At 36.0% G+C, this 23,740-nt stretch overlaps 1 non-coding gene across 1 annotated transcript; it reads left to right on the top strand.

Moving 5' to 3' along the window:
* Positions 1-16,334: 16,334 nt before the first annotated feature.
* LOC121231492 (small nucleolar RNA R71) lies at positions 16,335-16,441 on the top strand. The gene has a single exon (XR_005929550.1). It is a non-coding gene; the product is annotated as a small nucleolar RNA R71 (small nucleolar RNA).
* Positions 16,442-23,740: the final 7,299 nt, after the last annotated feature.

Genomic DNA, 23,740 nt, shown 5'->3' with positions numbered 1-23,740 from the left:
TTGAAAAATATAGATAAATAATCATAAGATAGGGAGAGAAGTAAAACTTCTTGAATTATGAATGAACTCCTTGATTTGGAGTTATGGAGAATAATCGGCTAAGGCAAATGATGTGAGTGAAGGAGGATACTCCGGTGGTGGTAGAGGTTCATTAGTCCATATGTCCTGCGCCAAAATAATATTGTATCTGGTGGTAGCTATGGTCGTGGTCGAGCAGGACATGGCAGTCGTGGAGAACATTTCCTAGTGGAGTTTGTAGTTCCTATGTGATGATGAGCTTTGGAGCTCTTTATAACTGTGACAAAATCAGGAACTTTTTAGGGAATATAATGAAGCATAATTACTCGTAATGAAATAGCCAAAACTATAAATTATTCAATAAAAATTATAAAAACTAAAATTAAAATAATATTAAAGGAAAATGAAATAAACAGTACTTAATTAAGATAAATGAAGATAAAAGTGCTGAAAACATTACTGCTCAAATCGTGTAATGCACTTAGAGATGTCAGAATATGAAGTCGCCGCATGAACTGGATGATGGATGGGTGCTGGCTGAGACGGTGGGCCCTCATGACGTTGAGGGACATCATTAGTAATGTCCTCTGGATCATCCTCCTTGGTGGACTGGATGAGGCGGTACTGAAGAGGGTAGGTGCCACGTCGTTTCTTGATCATCCTCATACTTAGCATGCTCGAGATGCCCAGGGTGGACATCTGGTCGAGGAGAGTGAGGGAGGATGATTGTGCTACTTTCTTGAGGAGCCCGAAGTGCTGAGCCAATCGAGTCACATAGGACCCGATAGAGATGACCCCTCTCCTATGTTGCTCCGTCTGATGGCGGATGGCGAGGGCAATGAAGTAAGCAAGGTCGAGGACGTGCCTGTTCGCCATGCTCCATAAGAAATAGGCATCGTGGGTGATAACGACGCTGGTGCTCTCTCGTTTCCCTGTTAGAGTGTGAGCCAAGATGGCGTGTAGATACCTCAAGGATGGAGGAAGAGTCGATACCTTGGAGCGGCTAGGATCGTAGGTGACCGAGGCAGGGACGAGGTCCCTCCAGCACTTTGAGAGAGAGTAGTGGATGTGGCAGTGGAGGGTGTCAAGTTCATTGTCATCCATGAACTCCTCCGTGTACAGTCCTAGTGCAATCCCGAACTTCGGTACGCTCAATTGCTGCACTAGACCACCAAGGTGGAACTGGACCCTTCCAGGATCGTCGAAGTTGGTCATGACAGTCTGAAGATGGAATGTCGAGCAGAGTTCCAATGTGAACTCGAGATACGTCGGCTCGACGATCTCAAAGAAGAGCCATTACAAGTCAATCGTCAGGAGGGCTCGGGCCGCGTCAGCCAAATGAATCTGTTCAAGTGTGGCCTAGTAAATGCAGCGGCCCACACCCAGGGCTCGGGCCCATAATATCTGATATAATTCCTCCTGGGGTCCCAAGGGAACCTAGAGGAACAGGTGCCTAATCTCCGTGGTAGGACCTGAGGATGACGCTGCTCCTTTCCTTTTCTTCGAGGCTGGAATAGTGGTCTTCTTACCACGTAAGGATGACATTGTACCTACATTGAAAAGTCGAAGTTCAACCAATACGTCCCAAAAATAGCATGGAAAAACAAAACTAATTAGGAATATTTCATGAGACTCGCATACTAAATGGAGAGAACAAAACTAAAACAACTAAAGCAATTACATCAAGTCATTAAAATAGGGCTATGAGAATAATATGACGGGAGAAACTAATGCATGAATGTATGTGGGTAAACATAAAATCCATGGAAACAAGAAAAATGGATGAATGTAGTATGAAAAACGACAATATTATTTAATGACAAGCATGAGTATTTCTATTATTTTACTATTAATTTTCACTTAAAATAGTCAAATGGACCAGAGAAAACATGAAATAGGTAAAATATTTAAAGAGAATTAAGAGAAAAGAGTAAACAAACGCAAAAGGGAGAAGCTTGAGTAATTGGAAATAGTGTTTTAGGCGGCGTACGGGCATAGCAGGTAGGGCGTAGGGAGTGCAGTGGCTAGGGTTAGGGATTTTTGGGTGGGAGATGATGAATAGTGAGCGGATTATATAGATTTTAGGGCACACGGCTGTAGGGCACACCCGTGTGCCCAAATTTTTGCCCGTGTGTTTCGTGAATTTTGAAATTAGGCACGTCTGACATTCGTCCCACGCCCGTATTCCTTGGGCGTGTGGGTGCACACGGCCGTGTCGTACGACCGTGTCTTGCTTTGTTCGCTTCTCCCATGCCCATGTATGATAGCCCACACCCGTGTTCTTTTTGACAGTTTTGATCACAGGTGAATGTCACAGGCGTGTTGAACGCCCGTGTTAAATTCTCAGTTTCAACCACGATTTCAAAGCACGGGCGTGTCTCTCACCCGTGTTGTTTTGGCAGTTTCGTCCACAACAATGTCACACGGCCATGGCAACTTATCACATCCCATGTTGGAGAAAAACTTTTGCCTTTTTTTCACACGGCCGTAGGTACGCCCGTGTGCCTAGCCGTGTCGATGGGAAAACCCTGTGTTTCAGAACTCAGTTAGTAGTTTAGATGGGAAAACTAGAATTCAAATAAATCATTATTGTTAGTGCTCGGGTTGCCTCCCAAGAAGCACTTATTTATAGTCTAAGCTTGACTTACCTCTCTGGTTTGTGATCATGGTGGCTCGAGGAGTTTACACTCCTCATCCCTGCTATCAACTTCATCAATATAAGGTTTAAGACCAGTATTGTTTACCTTAAAAGTGCCGAATTTGGGATGAATTACCTCAACTGTACCATATGGGAAAATATTGAGTACTGTGAGAGGGATTACTTCATTAGGTTCAGAAGTGGTAATGCAAGGATCTGCTGCATCTAGTAGTACTTTGTCTCCAACCTTAAGTTGATTTGGTGATGTATTGAGCTCATCCTAGCTCGGTTTCGGCTTATCGGGTGTTCTCAGTTTCTGTGTCCGCCATTCATCTAGTTCCTCGATTTGTAGCCGTCGTTCTTCATAGGTAGGTCCTTTGTTGTTATTTGAACATGGCTCATATGCGTTCTTCGAAACTGTTTCCTACACAGAGGGTTTCACCACTTAATCAGTACTAGTAGAATGATTTATACAACCACCTTCAATTTTTGATGTGTTACTCGAATTATGAGCTTGAAGGGTGATGGTTTCGTCTCCCACACGAAGTGTGAGTTCACTTGTACCAACATCAATAATGGTTCTAGCAGTCGCTAAAAAGGGTCATCCTAAAATCAAAGGTGCGTTACTATCTTCTTCCATGTCTAGAACAACAAAGCCTACTGGGTATATAAATTTATCGATCTTAACAAGAACATCTTCAATGATACCCTTAGGAAATCTAATGGTTTTATCAGCCAATTGAATGCTCATCTTAGTTTGTTTGGGTTTCCCAAGACCTAGCTGTTTAAACATCTTATAAGGCATAACATTAATGCTTGCCCCTAAGCCAGCCAATGCATTATAAACATCTAAACTACCAATTAAACAAGGAATCGTAAAACGCCCTGGATCTTTCAATTTGTTGAGTAGATTATCCTGTAACATGGCTGAGCAAACTGCATTCAACTCCACATGCGATGCCTCATCAAACTTTCGTTTGTCTGCTAGAGGCTCCCTTAAAAATTTGACTACGTTTGGCATCTACGAGAGAGCTTCGATAAACGGTAAGTTAATATGTAATTTCTTTAATAGTTTAAGGAATTTATCGAAACCCGAATTAGGGCCTAATCAGAATAGTGGTTTCGGGACCACAAATTTGAGATAGAAATAATTATTTTATGATTATTTAGAGGTATATGATATGATTGCATGATTGTGTGAAAATTTTGTGAAGAAATTCTATGCATAAAGTGCTTAATTTGAAGTTAGGGACTAAATTGAATAAGTTACAAAAATTGCATTCTAGAAGTTTCTAGTATGAAATTGCTTTGAAATATTAATTAAGAGGTCTTAAATAGCAATTTGACCAATTTCTAAGTTTATGGACAAAACTTGGACATGGATGGAATTTTTGAAAGTTTAATAAGGAAGGGCATTTTGGTCATTTTGATATTAAATGAAATAAAATGGGAAAAATAACACAAAAATGATCATATTCTTCATAAGTTGCTGCCAAATTTTTCTCTCCACCATAGCTAGGGTTTCAACACTTTTAAGCCTTGATTGTAAGTGATTTCTATGCCCGTTTTTAATGTTCTTTACATTTTTGAAATCCTCGTAGCTCGGTTTACCTATTTCTACCAATATTTTGAGCTAGGGTTTATATTTAAAAAGTTACCCATGAATGACATGCATGAATTTTGATGTTTTATGGTAGAATATGAAGCTTGAGATTGTGTTAAACAACTTTTGCTAAGTGATTTTACGTAAAAACGACTAAAATGACATAATCGGTAAAAATACCTAATGTTCATAAGTACATGTTAGAGTGAGAATTGGATGTTGCTGTAGAAGGGAAAAATGATCCGCATATCATAAAACATAAGAAAATAGGATGAAGTTTAATTTACGAGATTTGGGGCAAAAGTGTAAATATGTGAAAGTTTAGGGGCAAAATTGTAATTTTTCCAAAATATGATTTTGCGTCGATTTGAATAATATGAGTCCTAATTAGGTTATATTTGAAATGATAGAGCAAGGAAAATTGAAATTCGGGCTAAAATCGACAAAATACCAAGTTGTGGACAAAATGGTAAAAATGACCATTTTCGCATACGAGGTAAGTTCAAATGTAAATATTGTAATATAACTATTATTTTAAATCATTTAATGCTATTTATACGATATTATGATTGTTATCATGCAATTCTATGCTTTGTGGTCATTGTTGGACAACATGCAAAAATTTTATGAATTATGTGAAAGAATACGGAAGTATCGTCATGGGTATTCCAAGGAGAATGGTAAAGGAGTACGAACGAGGAAATTCCCGTTTAACCTTACGAATAGATTCGATATTTGAGCGTCCGAACTCGTTGACTTGAGTCCGAGTTCACTTATGGATGCAAACGTCCGAACTCGTTTAGTTGAGTCCGAGTTTGTGAGATGTAAATAGGCATCCGAACTCATTGAGTTGAGTCCGAGTTCACTTATGGATGCGAACGTCCGAGCTCGTTGAGTTGAGTCCGAGTTCACTTATGGATGCGAACGCCCGAGATCATTGAGTTGAGTCCGATTTCGCTTATGGGCGGGTTACATGGTAGCTTGGCTACATATGTGGCACTTATGTGCAAACTTTCCATGTATCCGAGTTATATTCCGATGTGTTCAACAGGTAAAATTCTAGTGAAATGGAAGAATACTCAAGATGCAAGTGACATATTGGTAAGTGTTATGGAATGGGAACTTTGGATAGGTATGTACTTAACCCTCGGGTTGAGACTTGATATGACAACAATAATGTAGTAAGACGATGAATGATGAATAGAAATGTGATATATGTTTTGGTGATATTATGCTAATGTTGGTTGGTATAATTGCTTTGTTAAGTTATTTGTTATTTGCATGTGAACTTACTAAGCATTTATGCTTACTCCTTTCCTTCCATTCCTTGTAGTTTTGACAAGCCGGTTTGGAGATCAGGACGGTCGGAGGCACGCTCACACTATCAACGGACCATCTCAGTATGGTGGCTTGCATATTTTGGGAATATGGCATGTATAGCATTATAATCCTTTTGTGTATATAATCTTATGATATAGCTCATGGATGGCATGGAAATGTTTGAGAATGATTAGCTATTGGAGTGGCTAATCGAGATTATATTTGATAACACGTATGCTTTATGTGCTAACAAATCTATGAAATCCATAAAATGGTGAAATTGGCTATAAAATAGAATCACACAGCAGCAGTGACGTGAGTTTGAAAAATCACTAAAAATAGTAGAGAGAGAATTAGATGACGAATAAAATATGGAATTTAATATTAATGAATCTATTTTCATGTGGAAGAAAAAAATAGGTAAAAGAGTTTTATTTTATGAGATATTTACGTTTTAGTGAAACAGGGTTAGAGCAATTTTTGGATTCCCTGTTCTGACTTTATAAATTCACCATAATTTGTGTAAAAATAATGAGGACTCACAATTTATATGTATGGATTCCTTATTGAGTCTATTTTTAAGTGAAACAAATGGAATAGTCATTGGATTTTTTTTCAAAAAGAAATTTGATTCGTAGTGCACAGGGGTCAGAGTAGCTGAACCCTGAAATAGGGGAGACTTAAACTAATAAAATTTACTAATTGGCCTGACCAAAAATTTTACAAAAAAAATTAGTAGATAGATATATGAGTCTAGTTTCAGGAAAAATTTACGGATCTTAATTTTGAGTTTCGAAACTCGAGATATGAATTTTTAAGCCACTGTGATGCAGTTAGCCAACTTATCTTGAAATTTTAAAAATAAATTGTTTGAGCTGTTTAATTAATGCCTCCCGACGTGTATGAGCACCGTTTTGTTTAGACAGAGGTACTCTCCAATCGAGCTGTACTGACCATGTTCAATTACGATTATGATGAGTCTCGATTCAGAAAAGTATGAATAAAAGTTTATGATATATATATATATGATAACACGTGAGATGAAAGTTCATGTTGTGATAAATATTCATACTTGCTTAATGCTTATATGATGTAGTGCACTTGGCTTACTTGATAAGATGAACGGGATAAAGAGAAATTCGTAGAGGTATGAGTAAAGGTTCCTAATATCATGATATGAATGAAAATGTCATTGCCTTGATTAAATGTTGAATGTTGATGAATGTCAATGATATTTTTTATGAGATAAATGATTATAATGAAATGAATTTATCTATGTTAAATTGTTTGGACTGAATTATATGATTGTAATGATATGTATATGATGATGCACAAAATGAAAGTTGCGATTGTGATGCAAATATCTATGTTTGTTTAGCCCTTATATGATGTAATGAGTATGATTTGTTTGAGTAAATGAATGGATAAGTCAAGCTATCTAGAAAACATAGGATGCATACATAAGTATACTTGTCTAAATGGGATAACTAGAAAATTTGTGTAAACCAGCATGAATGATGCATTGCCTGAATGAATGATATGATTTTGATGATGTTGTTATGATGATGGAAATTGTGTCATATGTATATGTATGAGAAAGTCGAGTCAGAGGCCCTACAACCCCTCCCCCTTACCGAAGTGGTGCTTATAATGGAATTTCATGAGATTTGTACTGAATAAGTTTCCGGTTGAGAAACCAAAGAGTTCAGTGATAGAATAATCATAAACATGATTAGAGACTGAGAATGAGTTGGTAAATAAAGTTAGAGCTAGAAAAGTATCAGGTTGACATAAAGATTATTGGAGTTATGCACTGTCCCAGTTAAAGAATGAATTTACTTTGGTAAATTGAATTACTCAGATACAAGGTCGAGAAAAGTGTAAATCAAAATTTATTCAGAACTAGTCTTCTTTAGTGAAAAGTCTAACATGAAATTTGTGATGGTAGAACTAGTTGTGGGAAATGATATTTGAAATGTGTTATATATGAGTGTGACAGTTAAAAAGCTGGACAGATTTAATAGTTTCTTCTGAGATGTTCTATGTATTTATCCGTTCTCAAAAAAAAATCTATGGCTGTTGATCTTTTGAAGAAATTCTTGTTATGTGGGAATGTTTTCTAATCCTGGTGTTAGATGGAAGCATTGGTAGTCTGACTGATTTATAATTTGTATTGTTGTATTTCCTCAGGCATTTTATTACATTTCGTCTGATAAGAATTGACGAGAGAATATGTATGATATTATAATACTGTTTCTTCTACTTAATGCTCCATTTGATATATATGTATGGAAAGATACATTGTTCTTATTATATTTGATTCCAGTGGGATTAAATGATGTTTTCTTCTGGACTTCTATTCTTTAAGGAATTTTCGAGATCTTCTATATTTTCCTATGAGTTTGGTTTTCGATTTTCCGGCATAGTATCATATCTTGGGTTTTTTTATTCTGGATTTTTTTATTCTGGGTTTCTCAATCTTGGATTTCTTTATTTAGTTTTCTTGTTATCTTTATTCCATAATTTGTCAATTATGACTTATGTTCGAAGTGCGTTCTTCAGCTCGTGATAATCATGACAAGCATGACTATACTTCTGATTTGAACTTGGTAATGTGATAGTTTGGAGCATTTGATGTCACAGAAAATTTGAGTTGTTGATGGGGTTAAAGCCGAGCATCAAGATCTACCAGAATTATCTTTGCCAGTATTGATATTAGGATGAGAATGAGAAGGATTATTTTCGAGGCTATATCAGAATTATCTCCGTAGTGGAAAGAGGAAAATGCGATAGTGAGTAGTAAACTAAAAGAGTACAGTGAGGATCAACTTCTGATGTTGAATTTCAGATTGGATCTGATTCATGGTATTATTATTCCGAGGCTTATACAGGAAGAATTGTATGAAGCTTACAGTGAAAATTTTCCTATTCATTCAGAGAGTAATGACATGTACTGTAATTTGATTCAGATGTTATTGGATTGTGATTTATAGATGATGAAAATCTGTATGATTATTTTGGAAGAGTGCAAGTCCCTTTGATTGTTGGATTTCTTGGAGTTCTAGTCTCCATTAACCAAATTGAGATCTGGGTTTTATGTCAAGATGACAAGGGAAACTGAGAAGGGTTGAAAATTTAAGAACAATTAAGAGATGAGTCCATAAGCTTTCAGAATATATAAGAAATTAAAGAGATATATTGGAGGCACCGCCTGAGTGAAAGATTTTCGGCACCAAATATGAAATTGAGGAATCTAAGTGAAGACCACTTTTCTGGTAAGAATTTTGGGGACGAAAATCTCTTAAAGGGGGGAGTTGTAATATCCCGAATTAGGGCCTAATCAGAATAGTGGTTTTGGGACCACAAATTTGAGATAGAAATAATTATTTTATGATTATTTAAAGGTCTATGATATGATTGCATGATTGTGTGAAAATTTCGTGAAGAAATTCTATATGCATAAAGTGCTTAATTTGAAGTTAGGGACTAAATTGAATAAGTTACAAAACTTGCATTCTAGAAGTTTCTAGTATGAAATTGCTTTGAAATATTAATTAGGAGGTCTTAAATAGCAATTTGACCAATTTCTAAGTTTATGGACAAAAATTGGACATGGATGGAATTTTTGAAAGTTTAATAAGGAAGGGCATTTTGGTCATTTTTATATTAAATGAAATAATGGGAAAAATAACACAAAAATGATCATCTTCTCCATAAGTTGCTGCCAAATTTTGCTCTCCACCATAGCTAGGGTTTCAACACTTTTAAGCCTTGATTGTAAGTGATTTCTATGTCCGTTTTTAATGTTCTTTACATTTTTGATGTAACACCCCTATCCCGTAACCGTCGTCGGAATAGGTAAGGGGCATTACCGGACTTGTAACTCATGTCAGAACAGTAAAATTTTGAACTTTTTCTTGAAATAAAAATCATTCATTTAAATAAGTACTAAGCACAGCCAGGGATAAAATTTAAACTTCTCTAAGTAAACATTCAAAAGATGCCATTTTCGCATGGCTTATATACATTAACCAAAGTATCCTCTGACTACTAGTCTATTCTATACATGCCATAAGATGATCCAAAACGTAGCAGTACCAAACAATGGATAGTGGTAGTGTGACTAGTTGCTGATGATCCCCGAGCCTGTAGCTTCGCAATGAGATCTATAAAACAGAGGAAACAGAGTAAACGGAGTAAGCATTACAATGCTTAGTAAGTTTTAAGCAGTGTCAACAGATAACAATCAAATTATAACATAGTTGTTCGTATTTTTATTTCACTCTTCCTTCGGGCATACCATCCCTTTACCGAATATGCACATCTCATCATATACAATAGGCAGATAAACTTTCACATAAAAGTGAGCTCATGTGACATAGATATATCGTATGATTTCACATAACCTCTCACACTGATCCGATGTCACATAATCATAGGAATAGTCTCATAGATTGCTCTCGTATGCATCACATAACTACCTTATGATTTAGTGCAAATCAAGCTCACATATAAACTTGGAGTACATACCTGTTTAACCTTTCGCATTGAATATATTTATAAGCAATTCTTATTACGAAGTCTTACCCGGACATAATCTCCACACGAAGTTATCGGGTCTTACCCGGACAAAATCCCCACACGTAGTCATCGGGTCTTTAGAGCTCGGATATAGTACGAGCACGAAGCTTACGGACTTTAATCAGTGATAATATTCTCGCATAAAGCCTGCGGGGTTTTAACCCGGATATAGTACTGACACAAATGCCCTTCAGGACTTATCACATATATACACTTTCACATCCATCACGTTGGCCACTCGGCCCTGTCACATATATACACTTTCACATTCATCACATCGGCCATTAGGCCTTATCACATATATATACACTTTCACATTCATCACATCGGCCATTAGGCCTTATCACATATATACACTTTCACATTCATCACATCGGCCATTAGGCCTTATCACATATATATACACTTTCACATTCATCACATCGGCCATTAGGCCTTATCACACATTCATCACATCGGCCATTAGGCCTTATCACATATATATACACTTTCACATTCATCACATCGGCCATTAGGCCTTATCACATATATACACTTTCACATTCATCACATCACAATTATCCAAATATACTTCACATACCACATATACTTTCACGTATACACACTGTCTTGGCTGAATCTACATCTATCATTTTCCAATATCACAATTTAGAATTCACGTATGGGTTTAATCAATAGCTTATGAGCAACTAAAACAAGTTTATCAAGGTTTACAACACAATCTCAAATTCAGCACAAGCTGTTTTTCCTGAGCAATAGTCACTAAATTATTTATAACTGGAGCTACAAAACTCCAAATCACTTTCCGTTAATTTTTCCTGAATATAGACTCATATATCTTCCATCCATAAAATTTCCAGAATTTTAGGTTTGTCCAATCAATACCAGATTTTTCTTAAATTTTCCCCTGTTTCACTGTTTGACTAATCTGACCACTCTTCACTACGAATCAAATTTCTCATTTTACAGAATTCAAAATGTGTTGTATTTGATTTCATTTGAAACTATACTCATTAAGGAGTCTAAGCATATAAATTTTATCTTATAACCATTTTTGTACAATTTATAATGATTTTCTAAAAACAGAACAGAGGATTACAGTGCCATTCTGCGCTGTCTCACACAACTTTAAGTATCTCATTATCGGAAATTCCTTTGCTTACACGGTTTCTTTTATAAGAAATTAGACTCATTAAGCTTTAATTTCATGTCTCATTCAGCCTCTAATTAAAATCCATAAATTTATGGTGATTTTCTAAAGTCACGTTACTGCTGCTGTCCTAAGCAGACTATTTCAAATTACCCTTAAATTCCCAAGCTCAAACACTTAAGAACTTACCATTTGAGCTTAGAACATATCATGGCCACATCATATCTTATTAAATCAACTCATCATGTCCTATTATAATTGAATTTACTCAACGTTTAATCACTTAAAACTTACCTCGGATGTTGTTGAACGATTTCGGCGGCTATTCGATCACTTTTTCCTTTCCTTTATCCAACTTTGGTCCTCTTTGCTCTTGAGCTTAATTAAACAAATAAATTAATTTAATCATTTGAGCATCGAAAAGAGGAACACAAGGCACTTAGCCCATATTTATACATTAGACATTAAAGTCACATACATGTGAAATCATGCATCAACTCAACATATTAACCCACACTCCCTTTTAGCCGATTGTCCTAACCAAGATAAAGGCATCAATATGCTTGCCTCTAACCGAATGCATGCAACACTAATCTTCTCATGTGGCCGAGTATGCATGTATATGTTGAGGCCAATTATATGCTTAATACTTCCCACAAGTATGGTTACTTGTATTGGTTATATACCGTTTCGTTTCAAATTCAAAACTCGGCTAATACGCATTTATACACTAGTAATCAAATACTAACATTTTGCATTTTATCTTACTACCATTTCACATCTACTTTCTACCATGGCCGAATGCATCAAGACACCATTTACCCTTGCAAGGCATAAATTTCATCATCAAAACTAACAAGCTTATAATCCCATGACCGAAACCTCTAACAACACCAATTAAAATACTTCATGGGTTTGAGGTAAAACCAAGAAAGAAACTCATGAATATCGAGATATAAGCACTAACATTGTTCATCTAGATTTAGCATGACACAACATCCATCACCCTTATATTTACCATAGCCGAAAACCTTACTCATTCTAAAAATTCAAATCTCAACTTGGTCACAAAAATAACTTGATATCTCACCAACACAACATCAACACCAAGCAAGAATGATGCATCCATGGCCGAGTGTCATTTCCATCACATAGCAAGATTTAGACCATGGGCTAGGTAGAACTCAAGCTAACAACTAAAACATGCATGCATCTCATGGAATATCATCAAACATACCTTAGCCTAGTTACATGCATGGCCGAACCTCTTCAACCTTTCTTCTTCCTTCCTCCTTAAAATTTTCGGCCAAGGATGAACCAAAGGATGAATACTTTTTTTTTTGTTTTTCTTTCCTTCAACTCATGGCAATGGGGGGACAATCACACATATCCTTTCTTTCTTTCTTTTTTTGTTTCTCATCCTACTAACACTAATATCTTATTTCCCATGCTCTTTATTTTATTGTTTCCTCCCATAATGCACCAACACAACATGTCTATGACATGTTTTGCCCATCACCCTTTGTCCATCCTAATGTCATGGCCGGCCACTACTAGATGGGAGGGAAAATTGACATGCAAGTCCCCCCTTTTTCAACATGCACTAATAGGTCCTTATGTTTTGATCTATCACATTTCAAAAATGTCACACATAAGTCCTATTGACTAAATTCACATGCAATTTACTAAATCGAAGCTTAAAATTTTCACACATTTATTTTAGACAATAAATATCATATTCAAATAATTTGGTGACTCAGTTTAGTGGTCCCGAAACCGCTTTCCGACTAGGGTCACTTTAGGGCTGTCACATTTGAAATCCTCGTAGCTCGGTTTACCTATTTCTATCAATATTTTGAGCTAGGGTTTATATTTAAAAAGTTACCCATGAATGATATGCATGAATTTTGATGTTTTATGGTAGAATATGAAGCTTGAGATTGTGTTAAACAACTTTTGCTAAGTGATTTTACGTAAAAACGACTAAAATGACATAATCGGTAAAAATACCTAATGTTCATAAGTACATGTTAGAGTGAGAATTGGATGTTGCTGTAGAAGGGAAAACTAATCAGCATATCATAAAACATAAGAAAATAGGATGAAGTTTAATTTACGAGATTCGGGGAAAAAGTGTAAATATGTGAAAGTTTAGGGGTAAAATTGTAATTTTTCCAAAATATGATTTTGGGTTGATTTGAATAATATGAGTCCTAATTAGGCTATATTTGAAATGATAGAGTAAGGAAAATCGAAATTCGAGCTAAAATCGGCAAAATACCAAGTTGTGGACAAAATGGTAAAAATGACCGTTTTCGCATACGAGGTAAGTTCAAATGTAAATATTGTAATATAACTGTTATTTTAAATCATTTAATGCTATTTATACGATATTATGATTGTTATCATGCAATTCTATGCTTTGTGGTCATTGTTGGACAACATGTAAAAATTTTATGAATTATGTGAAAAATGTGAAAGACTACGGAAGTATCGTCATGGGTATTCCAAGGAGAATGATAAAGGAGTACGAACGAGGAAATTCCCGTTGAACCTTAGGAATAGATTCGATATTTGAGCGTCCGAACTCGTTGAGTTGAGTCCGAGTTCACTTATGGATGCAAACGTCCGAACTCATTTAGTTGAGTCCGAGTTCGTGAGATGTAACTAGGCATCCGAACTCATTGAGTTGAGTCCGAGTTCACTTATGGATGCGAACGTCTGAACTCGTTGAGTTGAGTTTGAGTTCGTGAAATGTAACTAGGCATCCGAACTCGTTGAGTTGAGTCCGAGTTCACTTATGGATGCGAACGCCTGAGCTCGTTGAATTGAGTCTGAGTTCGCTTATGGGTGGGTTACATGGTAGCTTGGCTACATATGTGGCACTTATGTGCAAACTTTCCATGTATCCGAGTTATATTCCGATGTGTTCAACAGGTAAAATTCTAGTGAAATGGAAGAATACTCAAGATGCAAGTGACGTATTGGTAAGTGTTATGGAATGGGCACTTTGGACAGGTATGTACTTAACCCTCGGGTTGAGACTTGATACGACAACAATAATGTAGTAAGACGATGAATGATGAATAGAAATGTGATATATGTTTTGGTGATATTATGCTAATGTTGGTTGGTATAATTGCTTTGTTAAGTTATTTGTTATTTCCATGTGAACTTACTAAGCATTTATGCTTACTCCTTCCCTTCCATTCCTTGTAGTTTTGACAAGCCGGTTTGGAGATCAGGACGGTCGGAGGCACGCTCACACTATCAATGGACCATCTCAGTATGGTAGCTTACATATTTTGGGAATATGGCATGTATAGCATTATAATCCTTTTGTGTATTTAATCTTATGATATAGCTCATGGATGGCATGGAAATGTTTGAGAATGATTAGCTATTGGAGTGGCTAATCGAGATTACATTTGATAACAATGCTTTATGTGCTAACTAATCTATGAAATCCATAAAATGGTGAAATTGGCTATAAAATAGAACCACACAGCAGTAGTGATGTGAGTTTGAAAAATCACTAAAAATAGTATAGCTATAATTAGATGATGAATAAAATATGGAATTGAATCTTAATGAATCTATTTTCATGTGGAAGAAACAAAATAGGTAAAAGAGTTTTATTTTATGAGATATTTACGTTTTGGTGAAAAAGGGTCAGAGCAATTTTCAGATTCCCTTTTCTGACTTTAGAAATTCACCATAATTTGTGTAAAAATAATGAGGACTCAAAATTTATATGTATGGATTCCTTATTGAGTCTATTTTTAAGTGAAATAAACGGCATAGTCACTGGATTTCGGTACAGAAATAAAGTTGATTCATAGTGCACAGAAGTCAGAGTAGCCGAACCCTGAAACAACGGAGACTTTAACTAATAAACTGAACTAATTGGTAGATAGATATATGAGTTTAGTTTCAGGAAAAATTTACGGATCTTAATTTTGAGTTTCGGAACTCGAGATATGAATTTTTAAGTGATTGTGACACATTTAGCCAGCTTGTTTGGAAATTTTAAAAATAAATTTTTTGAGCTATTTTATTAATGAATTAAGTCCGTTAACACCTCGTGCTCGACTCCGGTGATGGTCTCGGGTACGGGGGTGTTACACTCTTTCCTTGTCACATTGGGGTATGGAACCCGTGGTTTGTACTTTTTACTTATCGTTTTCTGGTCATTGTGGTCCACCTCACCCTTACCTTTACTTACCATAGTTTCTTTCCTCAGTTCTGGTTCATGTGCAACAAACCCTTCCTTGTCATGAGTGGTAATCGCATTGAGTTGTTCCCTTGGGTTAGATTCCGTGTTACTCGGTAAACTACCTTGTGGTTGTTCAGAAATCAATTTGGCGAGTTGGCCTATCTGAGTTTCGAGCCCTTGGATTGACACTTGTTGATTTTTAAGTGCTGTCTCGGTATTCTAAAAATGAGTTTCTGACACCGAGATGAATTTTGTTAGCATCTCCTCAAGGTTCGACTTTTTCTCTTGTTGGTAGGGTGGTTGTTGGAAGCCTGGAAGTGGTGGTGGTCGCTGATTCCCTTGGCCTCCCCATGAAAAATTTGGGTGATTCCTCCATCCTGCATTGTAAGTATTGCTATAAGGATTATTTTGAGATCGAGGATTATTACTCATGTAATTAAACTGCTCGTTCTCCATGTTGTGGCCATAGGGTGGATAATCTGGATTGCTCGATCTACCTCCACTTGCATCACACTGCATTACTGGGTAAACCTGTGAAGAACTAAGAAAACCATCAATTTTCTTATTCAAGAGTTCTACCTGATTAGAGAGCATGGTGACTAAATTGACGTTATAAACGCCAACTGCTTTTGTTGGCTTTGTCCTCATGACTTGCCACTGATAATTATTTAGTGACATCTCTTCTATAAATTCGTAAGCATCTTCAGGTGTCTTATTATTGATGGTTCCACCAGCAGCTGCATCAATCATCTATCGAGTTGAAGGATTCAGGCCATTATGAAACATTTGAACCTGTAGCCAGAGTGGTAACCCATGGTGAGGGCATCTTCTCAAGAGGTCCTTGTATCTCTCCCATGCATCGTAGAGTGTTTCTAAATCCATCTGCACAAAAGAAGAGATATCATTACGTAATTTAGCCGTTTTAGCCGGCTGAAAATATTTTAATAAAAACTTTTCGGTCATTTGTTCCCAAGTAGTGATTGACCATCGTGGTAACGAATTCAACCACTGTTTAGCTTTGTTTCTCAATGAAAAGGGAAACAACCGAAGGTGAATGGTGTCATCAGAAAAGCCATTTATTTTAAAAGTGTCGCAAAATTCTAAGAAATTTGCCAAGTGAGTGTTGGGATCTTCGTCCTGCAAACCATCAAACAGGCACAAATTGCTGTATCATTTGAATTGTGTTAGGTTTCAGTTCAAAAGTATTTGCAGCTACAGCAGGTCTAACTATTCTCGATCCAGTTCTTGTTAAAGAAGGTTTAGCATAATCATACATAGTGCGTGGAGCAGGATTCTGATTAGCAGCAATCGCAGGAGGTAGTGGATTTTCTTGGTTTTCATCCATCTCCTTGGTTGTGGTTGAAGTATCATCCTCTTGCTCTTCCTATGTGTATCATAAGCTTCGCCTTATTTCTCTTCGGTTTCTGCAAACTGTGCGATCGATCTTAGTATCGAACAGTAATGGTCCTTACGGGTTTCTTCTGGTCAAAAACTAGAAAAACCTGTCAGAAGAAAATAAATGAAGAATTAGAAAAGAAAATAAAAAAAAATTAATTGCAATAAAAGTAAAATGGCTAAAGTAATCAAAATCGAGTGTTCCTAATATCCTAGTTCCCCGGCAACGGTGCCAAAAACTTGATACGTGATATTCGTGATAGGTTTTAAAGATTTATGAATGAATCGTTCTTGAGACTAACTTATTATCACGATTAAGACAATTGTACCTATCGAACAATAGTATAGTTCAGCAAGACCGGTTTGTCGAAGCCAAAGGAACCACGAGTACTAGTATTTACTTCCTTTTTATTATCTAGCCTAAAAATTAAGAGGTTTGGTTAGCTAAACTAATTAATAAACTAAGAATGCACAGAAAGAAAATTTGGGAAAATACTTTTGGGAAAATTCGATTGATTAAGACAATACCTAAGGAAAAATCCACCTAGACTTCACTTGTTATTTGACTCTGAATCAGACAATTTATTCATTTGACTTGATCCGTAGAAATCCCTAAAGTTATATTATTATCTCTCTTGAGACTAATAACGTCCAACCCTAGGTTGAATAATTGAAATCTCTTTCTAATTAACACCCTAGAATTGCATTAACTCGATCTATGGATTCCTTTATTAGGTTTCACCCTAATCCGGCAAAATCTTGTCACCCTATCTCTAGGCGCGCAATTAACTACGCTTAATTATGACAACTTTACTCTTAGACAGGGTCTATTCCTCCTCTTAATAAGAGCTTAGCCTGAATCAATATCCTGAAATATTAAAACAATAATTAAGAACACATAATTAAGAACAAGTCAAATATTTATCATACAATTCAGATAATAATAACAAGATCCGTCTTAGGTTTCATTCCCCTTAGGTATTTAGGGGGTTTAGTTCATACTTATGAAAGAAAACATCTCAAAAGCATAAAGATAACAAAACATAAGAAAACCCAACACTCCTGAAGGAACTTGAAGGGAGATCTTCAGTCTTGATGATGAATCCAGCTTCTGAGATGGATCAATTGGCTTTCCTTGTGTAATTCCTTGCTTCCTACTCTGTTTCCCCCTCGTTAGTGCCTCCTTAGGTGTTTAAATAGGCTTTAGAATGCCTAAAAGCCTTCAAAATTGGCCTTTTCCGAAAAGGGTTATACTTGGGCTTGGTAGGGACACGCCTGTGTGCGTTTACTCCAGCCCGTGGTCAAGGCTGTTGAATAGGCATGGGCTTGTAGTTTACCCGTGTAAGTCGTGCCTCGATCCTGCAAAAGGGACATGGCCATGGAACACACCCGTGTGAGGAAGTCTAGGCCATGTTGATTTCCCATGTGGGTCCATTTTCTCTGTTTTCGGCCCGTTTCTTGCTCTTTTTACTCTTCTATGCTCACCTAAGTATAAAACATGAAATTTAAGAATTAGGAGCATCAAATTCACCAAATCTAAGGAGAAATCATCCATAAATGTGCTAAGCGTAGGATAAAAATATGTATAAATTATGGATTATCACAACTATATGCTAAATTCAGCAAATGTGAGTTTTGGCTCTGAGAAGTCAGATTTTTGGGACATATTGTATCGGCAGATGGCATTCATGTTGATCTAAGTAAGATTTCTGCAGTTATTGACTGGAAACCTCCTAGAAATGTATTCAAGGTTAGAACTTTTCTAAGATTGGTTGGTTACTATCGACGCTTTGTTAAAGGGTTCTCAATGATTGCTACACTGATGACCAGGCTATTACATAAAGATGTAAAGTTTGAATGGACCAAGAAATGTCAACAAAGTTTTGATCAATTGAAAACATTGTTAACCGAGGCATCAGTGTTGGTTCAACATGAGTAGGGTAAAAAATTTGTGATTTACAGTGATGCGTCATTGAATGGTTTGGATTGCGTATTGATGCAAGAAGGAAAAGTGATAGCCTATGCTTCTAGACAGTTGAAGCCACATGAAAAGAATTATCTGACTCATGATTTAGAATTTGCTGCTATTGTATTTGTATTGAAAATATGGCGTTATCATTTGTACGGTGAAAAATGTCACAACTTTACTGATCATAAAAGCTTAAAATATATTATGACTCAGAAAGATTTGAATTTGCGACAACAGAGATGGCTTGAGTTATTAAAAGACTATGAGTTAGCATCCTCTATCATCGTCGAAGAAAGAGGAAAAATCCTGCTAAAGCATAGGGAATCCTCGAGCAATGACGCGCCCCAAGTATTTTGCATTACTTAGGAGGAGACTTGGATGACACAAATAATCTGCACACTCCAAGGTGAGCAAGACAACCAAATTATGAAAGAGCTTGCAAAACTACAATGCAAGGTTGCGAGGTATGCCATTATCACAAATCATAAATATTTGTTAAAATCTCAATATATGAATTTCATATTTGAATGTTGCGAGCTCATTATATGATAAATTAAGACAACGTGTTTTATCTTATAATTTGTACTGTATAGAAAAGGGTTTTCATATCCACTATTACGGTGTTTATCTCCATCAGAAGCAGAGTATGTTATGAGAGAGATCCATGAAGAAATTTGTGGCGATCACTTAGGAGACATATTACTTGCACATAAAATCTTTAGGCAATGATACTACTGGCCTACAATTAGCGACAACTATAAGTTAGTTTTCATGTGAGATTTCTGCCAGAGAAACGCGAAAGTCTAGCAACAACTAGCAGAGCCCCTCAAAGCCATTTCAGGTCCATGACCATTTGCAACTTGGGGGGTTGATATCCTTGGTCCATTCCCCATAGCCACAGCATAAAAGAAATTCATAGTAGTGGATGTAAACTACTTCATCAAATGGATTAAAGCGAAAACTTTGGCAACCATCACAGGAAAACAAATAGAGTCTTTCCATTAGAAATTGATTTTCTGTAGGATTAAGATACCTGACACAATCATCATGGACAACGACATACAGTTTCAGGAAAAATTTAAATAATTCTATACTGACCTCGAAATAGTTCTGGCTCAAAGCTTAGTAAAAATGCCACAAACCAAATGGGCAAATGGAAGTGATGAACAAAAAAAATTCTAATAGCCCTCAAGAAAAAAGTAGGCGAGGCTAAGAGCGCTTGGTTGAAAGAGCTACCTGAATTTTTTTGGGCCCTATGAACTATACTCCACACCGTAATAGGATAAATAACTTTCTCTCAGCTGTTATATTAAGGTTCTTAGGCGAAGAGTCGTAACCTCCAAAATAATTAGCAATAACAAAGCTCCCCAGCTTTTATATTAAGGTTCACGGGCGAAGAGCCTCAACCTCCAAAACAGTTAGTAAAAGCAAAGTTCCCAGTCGTAATATTAAGGTCCACAGGCAAAGATTCGCAACCTCTAAAATAGTTGGCGAGAGCAAAAGTTCCCAGCTGTCATATTAAGGTTCTCAAATGAAGAGCCCCAACCTTCAAGACAGTTAAGAGAGCATAACTCTCAGTTTGTTATCTTTCAAAATTTCCTTAAGTATGAAAAAACTCGCGGATTTGCATCCGTAGCTTGTTACCTTTAAAAAATTTTCGCAGAGTACATGTGTTACCCTTCAAAAATTTTGTTAAAGATCACAGTTAGCGATCTTCGAAGGTTCTTCATAAATACCAACATAATTGTGCGATAAAAATGATTAAATTTGCAAAGGCATAAAAGCAATGACTACAAAATAGAGCATATTCTCATTAAAAAACAACAAGGTAAAGAGTATTCAGTAAATCAAGGCATGTTATCCTTATCTATGCCTTGATGCACATCATCAAAAGGAGTAACGTCATTTTTTGTAGTGGAGAGGATCATATCCTCATTCACAGTATGATCCCCCTTTATATAAAAATTGAAGAAATCCTCCAAGTAGACACAAATGAGTCCCACGCAACACCTGAGGGATATAACACATCGAGAGCATCAAGATCCACTTTGTGAACATCAAAGGGACCAATAACGACCTGGATGTGGAGCAGGATATTCATCTTCAGCTTTGAAATAGAACTTAAGACATTCTCAGTTACCTCTTTGTTAAAATCCTCAAAGACTCGAAGATGTTCCCTAATTGTGCCATCCACCTGATCTTGGCATTTTTGAATAATCTTATATGTTTCGGCTGCATACTCTACTGTAAGCCCATCCAACTCAGCTTATAGAGCCTCTTTACTTTCCCTTTTAGTGTCCACCTTATGCTTTAACCTCTCCACCTTAGTCTCCACAATGGTAAAACACTCTATAAGATCTTCGTTCTGTTTGATGAAGATCTCATTTTCCTCCATCATCTTATGATATTTTTCACTAATTATTACCAACTTCACCTTAATATTAGTGAGCTACCTCTAATGGGCCTTCTCATACCTTAATCCAACCACATTTCCCTTAGAAAGAAAAAATCGCAGAGAGGAGCACAGGCTTGATGCTGGGTGTAACAGCCGGATTTGGGCCTAGTCAGAATAGTGGTTTCGAGACCACAAATCCAATGAGGAAAAATTTATTTTTATTATATTTCTATGATCTATGGTGTCATAGAATGATTTTTTGAAAATTTCATTCGAAAATTTTGACGTTTGGGCACTCAATTTAGTCAAAAGGACTAAATCGTAAAAAATACAAAACTTAAGTTCTAGAAGCTAGAGGTGTATAATTGCTATGAAATTTTAAATTGGAGGTCCTTAAATGGTAATTAGACCACTGGTTAAATTTTTAGACAAAATGGACATGAAATAGGTGAAATAGAATATTTTTAAGTTAGGGGCATTTTGGTCATTTGGTACTTAAAATGAATTAAAAGCAAAATTAAAAGCCAATTTTTGTCCATCTTCAACCCTTGGTAAAAAATTGCATGGAAAAACCATGGCTAGGATTTTTCAAGCTTCCAAGCTCGATTGTAAGTCCGTTCTAGCCCTGTTTTTAATGATTTTTACGTTTTTACAATCCTATAACAAGATCTATCTATTTCTACCATTTATTTGAGCTAAGGTTGATGTTTAAAAATTTACCCATGTGTTACATGTGTGTATTTTGATGTTTAAGGGAGGAATATGAATGTTTGTTTTGTGTTAAACGACTTTTAATAAGTCGTTTTCGTTGAAAGCGCTAAAAAGGACTAATTTGTAAAAGTTATAAAATTTGTCATAAAAGTGTGATTTAGTGGAAATTTTGGCTTGCTATAGTTATGAAAATGATTCGGATAGGCTTAAAGTTCAAAGAAATTGAATGAAAATCATTTTACGAGCCTAGGGGAAAAGTGTAAATATGATAAAGTTTAGGGGTAAAAATGTAATTTTTCCATAGTATGATTTTTGGATCACATTTACTAATGTGACTAATAAATAGACTAAATGTGATATTATAGATCAAAGAAAATGAGGTTCGGACCTAGAACGGGAGAAAAAGAGAAATTGACGGTTAGGTCCTTTTTTGCCATTTTGGTGTCGAGGTAAGTTCATGCGTAAATAATGCAACCTTATGTTATGTGTTTAATATTTTGATATTGCATGAATTGTATACATTTTTTATGAAATTTAGTAATGACAATTTTGACAAAGTTTCGAGAAATGGGAAATCTCGATTTAACCTCAAGAGTAGAACACAAATGTCATGATATTAGGGCTACCGAGATTCCGAATAAGACCATATCTGGGATATGGCATCAGTATGTGATTTTCGATAAGACCATTTCAGGACATGGCGTCGATATGGTATTTCATGTAAGACCATATCTGAGATATGGCATTGATACGGTACTATGGGTATGAGCTCCCCGAGCATCCTTAGTATTCCAATGTGGTTCAACAGGTAAATCAATGAATTATGTGACAAGTAAGTCAATGATGAGCAAATATGAGAATGTGCTATGATTTAGTACGGTATGTACTTATAACCCGTGAGTAAAGGTCTCGATATACTATGAATATATGGTAAAAATGCATACAAGAAAGTTATGCTTGTGAAATATTAATAGTCATGTGACTAATGATATAATGGATGTATGATAAGATTTGAAAATAATCATGTGTTAGGCTTATGAGCCTAATTGATTTGGGATTTAATACGATGTATATACTTAAGTTGTGATTCAATAGATATGTGAAACACTGTTAAGCTCTATGTTGAAATTATGATTACTCGTAAATGATGTGTGTGTTGTTAAGTAAATTGGACTAACTTGTTAATAATGTGATATGCTATAATGGGAGATTATGGTTGCTAGCCTAATGACAAGACAATATAATTAGTGTGTGTAAGATAAAAGAGTAAGCATTATGAATAAGTAAGTGGTAATCATGGATTTAATGCAAATTCTAATAATAGTATCATCATAGATGGATAAAGTAAATAAATGCTAATAGTTGTTCTTATTTGCACATGACTTACTAAGCTTTGAAGCTTACTACCCTTTCCTTTCCATGTCTCATAGGGTTAATAAGCTAGCTCGGGTTGGAGATCGTCGGAGATTCTATCACACTATCAAGCTATCATGTTGGGTAAATGAATGCAAACCTTTGAGTCTATGGCATGTTTAAGGACTTAGTCATTTTGTGTATGTGTCATTATGATATGGCCAAATGTATTGGCTTGTAATGAATAAGAATTTGATTTGGTATGTAGCCATATAAATTGGCTTATATTGGTTAATGGGTTGCAAGCATATTAATTACTCATATGCCTATGCCAATGTCATTGCGTGATGTGGTTTATAATGGTATGTTAATGAAAGTCAGTTGAAAGAGT

Source organism: Gossypium hirsutum, chromosome A06 (assembly GCF_007990345.1).
Source record: "Gossypium hirsutum isolate 1008001.06 chromosome A06, Gossypium_hirsutum_v2.1, whole genome shotgun sequence".
Classification (NCBI taxonomy): Eukaryota; Viridiplantae; Streptophyta; class Magnoliopsida; order Malvales; family Malvaceae; genus Gossypium; species Gossypium hirsutum.
This window is presented reverse-complemented; position numbering and strand designations above follow the sequence as displayed.